The following is a 9,645-nucleotide window of genomic DNA, read 5'->3' on the forward strand; positions in this document are numbered from 1 at the left end:
GGACTACACTAAGAATTTCTAGTGGTGGCCCGGCCTAGAAATTCTTAGTGTAGTCCAGGAGCGGTGGCTCACGTCTGTAATCCCAGCACTTTGGGAGGCCGAAGCAGCTGGATCACCTGAAGTCAGGAGTTCGAGACCAGCCTGGCCAACATGGTGAAACCCCGTCTCTACTAAAAATACAAAAATTAGCTGGGCGCGATGGCTCAATTTTGTAATCCCAGCATTTTGGGAAGCCAAGGCGGGCGGATCACGAGGTCAGGAGATCGAGACCATCCTGGCTAACATGGTGAAACCCCGTCTCTACTAAAAATACAAAAAATTAGCCCGGCATGGTGGCGGGCGCCTGTAGTCCCAGCTACTCAGGAAGCTGAGGCAGGAGAATGGCATGAACCCGGGAGGCGGAGCTTGCAGTGAGCCAAGATCGCGCTGTTGGACTGCAGCCTGGGCGGCAGAGCGAGACTCCGTCTCAAAAAAAAAAAAAAAAAATAAAAAAAAAAAAAAAAAAATTTAACCAGGTGTGATGGCAGGCGCCTGTGCTCCCAGCTACTCAGGAGGCTGAAGCAGGAGAATCTTTTGAACCCGGGAGGCAGAGGTTGCAGTGAGCCGAGATCGCACCACTGCGCTCCAGCTTGGGCGACAGAGTGAGACTCTGTCTCAAAACATAAAATAAACATATAAAATAAAATAGGCCGGGTGCGGTGGCTCGCACCTGTAATCCCAGCACTCTGGGAGGCCGAGGCGGGCGGATCATGAGGTCAAGAAATCGAGACCATCCTGGCCAACATGGTGTAACCCCGGCTCTACTAAAAATACAAAAATTAGCAGGGCGTGGTGGCGGGCACCTGCAGTCCCAGCTACTGGGGAGGCTGAGGCAGGAGAATGGCTTGAACCTGGGAGGCGGAGGTTGCAGTGAGCCAAGATCGCGCCACTGCACTCCAGCCTGGTGACAGAGCAAGACTCCCTCTCAAAAATAAATAAATAAATAAATAAATAAATAAATAAATAAATAAATAAAATAATAAAATAAGTAAAAAGGGCTGGGCTGGGCACGGCGGCTCATCCTGTAATCCCAGCACTTTGGGAAGCCGAAGTGGGTGTATCACTTGAGCCCAGGAGTTCGATACCAGCCTGGGCAACGTGGTGAAACTCATCTCTAAAAAATATGTAAAAAAAAAAAAAAAAAAAAAATTAGCCAGGTGTGGCATGTGCCAGTAGACTCAGTTACTGCGAAGGCTGAGGTGGGAAGATGGCTTGAGCCCAGGAGGTGGAGGTTGCAGACAGCTAAGATTGAGCCACTGTACTCCATGCTGGCTGACATAGTGAGACCCTGTCTCTACAAAAAAAGAAAAAGAAAAAAAAAATAGGGCTGAAAAAAATCCTTTGGGTTTGGGTTTGGCAACTAGGAAATCATTCCATGGTGGAGTGGGATCAAAAGTAATTTCAATGGACTGCATCTAAAACATAGGACCTGTAATCCCTGCACTTTGAGAAGCCAAGGCGGATAGATCACCTGAGACCAGCCTGGCCAACATGATGAAACCTGGTCTCTAGTAAAACAAAAAATTAGTCTGGGCGCAGTGGTTCACACCTGTAATCCTAGCACTTTGGGAGGCCAAGGTGGGCAGATCACCTGAGGTCAGGAGTTCGAGACCAGCCTGACCCACACAGAGAAACCCTGTCTCTACTAAAAATACAAAATTAGCCAGGCATGGCGGCACAGGCCTGTAATCCCAGCTACTTGGGAGGCTGAGACAAAACAATCACTTGAACCCAGGAGGCAGAGGTTGTGGTGAGCTGAGATTGTGCCATTGCACTCCAGCCTGGGCAACAAGAGTGTAACTCCGTCTCAAAAAAAAAAAAAACAGAATATTGTCACTGGAGCCAGGTTGGGAATCTTGTGTTTTCCACTCACTAGCTATCATTGGGCAAGTTATTTAATCTCTTTACATCAGTTTCCTCATCCATAAAAGGGATACTACTACTAACAATGGGGATTATATCCTAGGATTGTTTTGAGAATTAAGTAGACTAATATAAGAAAGAAAAATTGAGAACAATGCCTGGCACAAAATTAGCCCTATATATACATGATATTATTATTTTTGTTTACTATTGACTAATGTCAATTGGATCCTATCCAATCCATTCAATAATTTGTTCCTTTCATACATTTTGTGAGCAGAGTCTGTTTCGTATAATGCCCTTGAAAAAGTAATATAGGGCAAATGTTTAGGATTTTTTTAAAAACCTAGACAACGTAGGTTGCTTAAAAAAAAAAAGCAGAGGTGAAAAATCAAAATAAAGATTCCTTTTGTCATTTGTGAGCCTGTTACATCATATCTATGGCCTCATCTGTTTCTGAGCTGAACAAGGATAATTTTATAGGCTGGGCATGGTGGCTCGCGCCTGTAATCCCAGCACTTTGGAAGGCTGAGATGGGGGGATTGAGTGAGTCCAGGAGTTGGAGACCAGACTGGGCAACATGGTGAAACCCTGTTTCTACAAAAATACAAAAATTAGCCAGGCATGGTGGTGTGTGCCTGTTTTCCCAGCTACTGGGGAGGCTGCGATGGGAGGATGGCTTGAGCCCAGGAGGTGGAGGTTGTAGTTATCTAAGATTGCACCATTGCAGGAGGCTACTGAGGAGGCTGAGGTGGGAAGATTGCTTAAGCCTAAGAGATAGAGGTTGCAGTGAGCTGATATCTGTGCCACTGCACTCCAGCCTGGGCAACATAGTAAGATCCCATCTCCAAAAAAAGGAGATAATTTTACATAAAAGTGAAGAAGCGGCCAGGCACAGTGTCCCACGCCTGTAATTCCAGCACTTTGGGGAGGCCGAGGCGGGCAGATCACGAGGTCAGGAGATCGAGACCATCCTGGCTAACAAGGTGAAACCCCGTCTCTACTAAAAACACAAAAATTAGCCAGGCATGGTGGCAGGCGCCTGTAGTCCTAGCTACTCTGGAGGCTGAGGCAGGAGAATGGTGTGAACACAGGAGGCAGAGCTGACAGTGAGCCAAGCTCCCACCACTGCACTCCAGCCTGGGCGACAGAGCGAGACTCTGTCTCAAAAAATAAATAAATAAATAAATAAAATAATAAAAGTGAAGAAGCTCCATGACTTCCTCCCTCTACCCCCTTTCTAGCAAGACTTAATCTGATTTGAGAACTTTGGTTTTGTATCACCAATTTGGGTCTTGGCAAAATGAGAGTTTTATTAACGATCAAACGCATTACTTTTTTTTTTTTTTTTGAGATGGAGTATCAATCTTGTTGCCCAGGTTGGAGTGCAATGGTGCTATCTCAGCTCACTGAAACCTCTGTCTCCCAGGTTCAAGTGATTCTCCTGCCTCAGCCTCCCAAGTAGCTGGGACTACAGGTGTGCACCACAACATCCGGCTAATTTTTTTGTATTTTTACTAGAGACAGGGTTTCACCATGTTGGCCAGGTTGATCTCGAACTCCTGAACTCAGGTGATCCGCCCACCTCGAACTCCCAAAGTGTTGGGATTACAGACGTGAGCCACCACCCCCGGCCTACTCTGACATTTTTTTTTTTTTGAGACAGAGTCTCACCCTGTCGCCCAGGCTGGAGTGCAGTGGCATGATCTAGGCTCACTGCAACCTCCGCCTCCCAGGTTCAAGCAATTCTCCTGCTTCAGCTTCCTGAGTAGCTGGGATTACAGGCGCACACCACCACACCCAGCTAATATTTTGTATTTTTAGGAGAGACGGGGTTTCACCATGTTGGCTAGGCTGGTCTTGAACTCCTGACTTGGTGATCTGCCTGCCTTGGCCTCCCAAAGTGCTGGGATTACAGGCATGAGCCACCATGCCTGATCCTAGTACTCCTTTTTTTTTGAGACGGAGCCTCGCTCTGTCGCCCAGGCTGGAGTGCAGTGGCCAGATCTCAGCTCACTGCAAGCTCCGCCTCCCGGGTTCACGCCATTCTCCTGCTTCAGCCTCCCGAGTAGCTGGGACTACAGGCGCCTGCCACCTCGCCCGGCTAGTTTTTTGTATTTTTTAGTTGAGACGAGGTTTCACCGGGTTAGCCAGGATGGTCTCGATCTCCAGACCTCGTGATCCGCCCATCTGGGCCTCCCAAAGTGCTGGGATTACAGGCTTGAGCCACCGCGCCCGACCATACTCCTTTAATATATATTCCTAAACATATTGGCTTAAAATATGTTCACTTAAATAAGATTCTGCCAATTTGCCTTCCCAAACCATCCTGCTAATCTACCAGGTTCCCAGCATCCTTGCCAAAACTTTTTTTTTTTTTTTTTTTTTTTTTTTTTGAGACAGAGTCTCACTCTGTCGCCCAGGCTGGAGTGCAGTGGCCGGATCTCAGCTCACTGCAAGCTCCGCCTCCCGGGTTTACGCCATTCTCCTGCCTCAGCCTCCCGAGTAGCTGGGACTACAGGCACCAGCCACCTCGCCAGGCTAACTTTTTGTATTTTTTAGTAGAGACGGGGTTTCACCGGGTTAGCCAGGATGGTCTCGAACTCCTGACCTCGTGATCCGCCCGTCTCGGCCTCCCAAAGTGCTGGGATTACAGGCTTGAGCCACCGTGCCCGGCCGTTTTTTGTATTTTTTTAGTAGAGACAGGGTTTCACCGTGTTAGCCAGGATGGTCTCCATCTCCTGACCTTGTGATCCGCCCGTCTCGGCCTCCCAAAATGCTGGGATTACAGGCTTGAGCCACCACGCCCGGCCTCAAAACTTTATTTTTAAACGTGGCTAATATAATGAAATTATTGACTTAATTCACTGTTTTTTTTTTTTTTTTTGAGATAGAGTCTCCATTTGTCGCCCAGGCTGGAGTGCAGTGGCATGATCTCGGCTCACTGAAACCTCTGCCTCCCAGGTTCAAGGAATTCTCCTGCCTCAGCCTTCTGAGTAGCTGAGACTACAGGCTCCCGCCACAACGCCCCACTAATTTTTTTGTATGTTTAGTAGAGAAAGGGTTTCACCATATTGGCCAGGCTGGTCTCGAACTCCTGACCTCAGATGATCTACCCTCCTCGACCTCCCAAAGTGCTGAGATTACAGACATGAGCCACTTTTTTTTTTTTTTTTTTTTTTTTTTATTTGAGGCAGGGTCTTGCTCTATCTCCCAGGCTGCAGTACAGTGGAGCAATTACAGCTCACTGCAGCCTTCGCCTCCCGGGTTCAAACAGTTCTTGAACTAGAGCCTCCCAGGCTCAAGTCCTCCCACCTCTGCCTCCCGAGTAGCTGGGACCACAGTCATATGCACATACCATCAGGCCCTGCTAATTTTTGTAAAGACAGGGTTTCCACATGTTGCCCATGGCTAGCTTCAAGCCCGGTGGGGGGACAGGGGGACGCTCAAGTCATCTGTCTTCCTTGGCCTTCCAAAGAGTTGAGATAACAGGCATGAGCCACCACGCTCAGGTCTAATGGCGAGTAAGATGGAATATTTTCATGTTTGTTGGCCAGTTGTATATCTTCAGTTAATTGTTTCCATCTTTTGCCAATTTTTTCCTTTTGGCTTGTCACAATTAAGTGTTCTTGAAATGCTTTGTTAAACATGTTGTAAATGTTTTCTTCTAATGTTATCTTTTAATTTAGTGGTATGTTTTGACCTATTATTTATTAATTTTTTTTTTGAGACGGAGTCTCGCTCTGTCGCCCAGGCTGGAGTGCAGTGGCCGGATCTCAGCTCACTGCAAGCTCTGCCTTCCGGGTTTACGCCATTCTCCTGCCTCAGCCTCCCAACTAACTGGGACTACAGGTGCCCGCCACCACACCTGGCTAATTTTTTGTATTTTTTAGTAGAGACGGTGTTTCACTGTGTTAGCCAGGATGGTCTCGATCTCCTGACCTCGTGATCCGCCCGCCTTGGCCTCCCAGAGTGCTGGGACTACAGGCATGAGCCACCGTGCCTGGCCCCTATTAATTTTTATTATTATTTTTTTGAGACAGAGTCTCACTCTGTTGCCCAGGCTGGAGTGCAGTGGCGCCGTCTCGGCTCACCACAACCTCTGTCTCCCAGGTTCAAGCAATTCTCCTGCCTCAGCCTCCCAAGTAGCTGGGACTACAGGCATGCACCACCATGCATGGCTACTTTTTGTATTTTTAGTAGAGATGCGGTTTCACTATGTTGGCCAGGCTGGTCTTGAACTCCTGACCTCATTATCTGCCCACCTCAGCCTCCCAAAGTGCTGGGATTACAGGCATGAGCCACCTCGCCCAGCCTTATTTATTTGTGAGACAATGTCTTTCTTGCTCTTTTGCCCAAACTGGAGTGCAGTGGTGGGATCTCGGCTCACTGCAACCTCTGCCTCCCAGGTTCAAGCGATTCTCCTGCCTCAGCCTCCCGAATAGCTGGGATTACAGGCATGTGCCACCATGCCCAGCTAATTTTTGTATTTTTAGTAGAGACAGTGTTTCACTGTGTTGGCACAGCTGGTGTCAAACTCCTGACCTTGTGATCCGCCTGCCTCGGTCTCCCAAAGCGCTGGGATTACAAGCGTGAGCCACCGCGCCTGGCCAAGCCTGGCAATATCTTAAATGAGTTGTCACCACGTCTTATTTGACCACCTACATATACCTGGATTCCGGATCCCATTACCATTGCCTAAATTTAGCCCTTCATCTCTTACCACTTGAATTATTGCACGAACTTGTTTCCTTACCTCCAAATCCACCTGCAAAACATTATTCATGCTATGGTATTTCTGAAATGTATTTTACCATACTGTGTTATGGGAAAGAGATTTGGTGGCGATATATGACGCTTTTTACTAGTAGGAATAGACATTCAACATTTAATTGCGGTCAATGTTTAAATGAAACCCACAGGTCTAAAAAACACAATTGGCCGGGTGCGGTGGCTCATGCCTGAATCTCAGCATTTTGGGAGGCCGAGGCGGGCGGATCACCTGAAGCCAGGAGTTCGAGAACAGCCTGGCCAACATGGTGAAACCCCATCTCTACTAAAAATATAAAAATTAGCTGGGCATGGTGGCACACGCCTGTAGTCCCAGCTACTGGGGAGGCTGAGGCAGGAGAATCGCTTGAACCCGGGATGCAGAAGTTGCAGTGTGCCAAAATCGTGCCACTGCATTCCAGCCTCAGTGACAGAGCGAGACTGTCTCAAACAAAAACAAAAACACAAACACAAACACAAACACAATTGTCCCTTGGTATATTCGGGAGGAGTGGTTTCATGACCACTCCACCACCAAGCATACCAAAATCAGAGCATACTTAAGTCCTAAAGTTGGCCCTGCAGAACCCTCTGTATTCATGGGTTTGGCATTTTACAAATACAGTATTTTTGACCTGCATTTGGTTGGAAAAAATCCACCTAAAAGAGGTCAAACCCATGTTGTACAAGGTTCAAGTGCACAAGGATGACAGAATGTAGGGGTTAGAATAAGCCTTCACAAAATCCTTAGAATTCACTGTTAAAATTCTCCATCCTACTGCCACCCTAAAACTCCATTTCAGTTGTCCTCTTATTTGCACAGGCTGCTAGATTCGACCAGGAAGTCTTACTCCGTATTCACAACTACTTAGACCCTGTTACCAATTTATTTAATCACTCTCTATCAAAGCAACTAGATGTTAAGTTTTTCACAAAGTGCCAGCCTCCTCCCTACCTAGCCTGTATCTTTTCCTATTTGGTACAATGCTGGGTGATCCACAAATAAAAAATTGTATTTTTTTTAAAAAATTTCTCAAGAGTTCCCGCTAAACAGGAGAAATTTCAGTTAGCCTAGAACTAAAATGGGGGACACAACCTTCATGCTACTGTAGCAATCACCCTCAACCTGCCCTCCCCGGAAATAGCTAAGTTTAGGAAACTGTATTAGCACCAATATCACGACCTATCAATATGGACAAAAAATATGCTATACCCATTCATCTAAACTTAAAAAATTTCACTTACAATCCTTTTTTTTTTTTTTTTTTTTTTTTTTTGAGAGGGGGTTTCACTATGTTGGCCAGGCATGAACCACCATGCCCAGCCCAGAACATTTTTCTGTTTTTGTTTTTGAGACAGTCTTGCTCTGCCACCCAGGCTGGAGTGCAGTGGCGCCTCCCAAAGTGCTGTGATTACAGAATTAAGCCACCGTGCCCACCCTACAAAATGTTAACAGAAGCTTTGAATTAGAGATGAGGTACAATGCACAAGGTGTGGTACCTAAGAAATAAGGACTGATGAGAACCTGTCCAAGTGTTTGAATACAAAATATATTTTTAAAATTATAGCCAGGTGACACACAGTGACACACACCTTAATACTGGCACTTGGGGAGGCCAAGGCAGGCATATCACTTGAACTTAGGAGTTCGATACCAGCTTGGGAAACATGGAGACCCGTCTCTACAAAATATGTAAGTCCACCAGGTGTGGTGCTTGAGATGTGACTGCACCACTGCACTCCAGCCTGGGGAAGCTGCAGTGCAATGGCACAATCTGGGCTGACTGGAACCTCTGCCTCCTGGGCTCAAGTGATTCTCCTGCCTCAGCCTCCTGAGTAGCTGGGATTACAGGCGCATGCCACCACACCTGGCTAATTTTTCTGTATTACTGGTAGAGACGGGGTTTCATCATGTTGGCCAGGCTGGTTTTGAACTCCTGACCTCGGGAGATCCTCCCGCCTCAGCCTCCAAAAGTGCTGGGACTACAGGCGCGAGCCACCATGCCCAGCCTTTTTTTTTTTTTTTTTTTGAGAAACTTGTCTACAAAAAACTTCGTGGTGAAATCTTGGCTCACTGCATCTCCAACGGCCCGGGTTCAATTGATCCTCCCACCTCAGCTTCCAGAGTAGGTGGGATTACAGGAATGCGCCATCACACCCAGCTAATTTTTTTTGTGAAAATAGGGATTCGCAGGCTGGGCGTGGTGGCTCATGCCTATAATCCCAGCACTTTGGGAGGCTGAGGCAGGCAGGAGTTTGAGACTAGCCTAGCCAACATGGTGAAAACCCACCTCTACCAAAGATAATTAGCTGGGCATTGTCGTGTGCGCCTGTAATCCCAGCTAGTCAGGAGGCTGAGGCAGGATAATTGATTGAACCTGGGAGGCATAGATTGCCGAGAGCTGAGAGTACACGCCAGCCTGGGCAACAGGGGAGACTCCATCTCCCCCCGCAAAAAAAAAAAGGGGGTTTAAGGGGTTTCACCTTGCCCAGGCTGGTCTGAAGCAATCCACCTGCCTATCTCCCAGAGTGCTGCTATTACAGGCAGGTGGGAGCTACCATGCCTGGCCTGTATAATGGCATAGTTTCAAGGCTGGGTGGTAAGCCAACGAATCATTCATTTCCAAAAATGACTTATGAATTTTTTCAAGAAAAACCAAACAGGTTTTTAAAATGTTTTCCCCACTGAAGTTAAGAACTACATATCATAATACACTATGCTTATCTATTATCGCACTTCCTATCAAGTTTTTGTCTCATGTTTGTTCCCCCAGCCTAGCTTGTGAACTCTCTGAGCTCAGCAATCATCTGAAGTATTAATCTTTGTATCACCAGCACTTTGCCTGCCTGCAACACAGGTCCTGAATATCCGACGTAAAGAAGTGCTGAAATACATAGTGTTTCTATGTTATGACAACTACAGAAGCTGTGAGGGAATGAAAACTTCCAAAATGCAGAAGTTCAAAGATTTAG

This window comes from Piliocolobus tephrosceles, chromosome 10 (assembly GCF_002776525.5).
Source record: "Piliocolobus tephrosceles isolate RC106 chromosome 10, ASM277652v3, whole genome shotgun sequence".
NCBI classification, from domain to species: Eukaryota; Metazoa; Chordata; class Mammalia; order Primates; family Cercopithecidae; genus Piliocolobus; species Piliocolobus tephrosceles.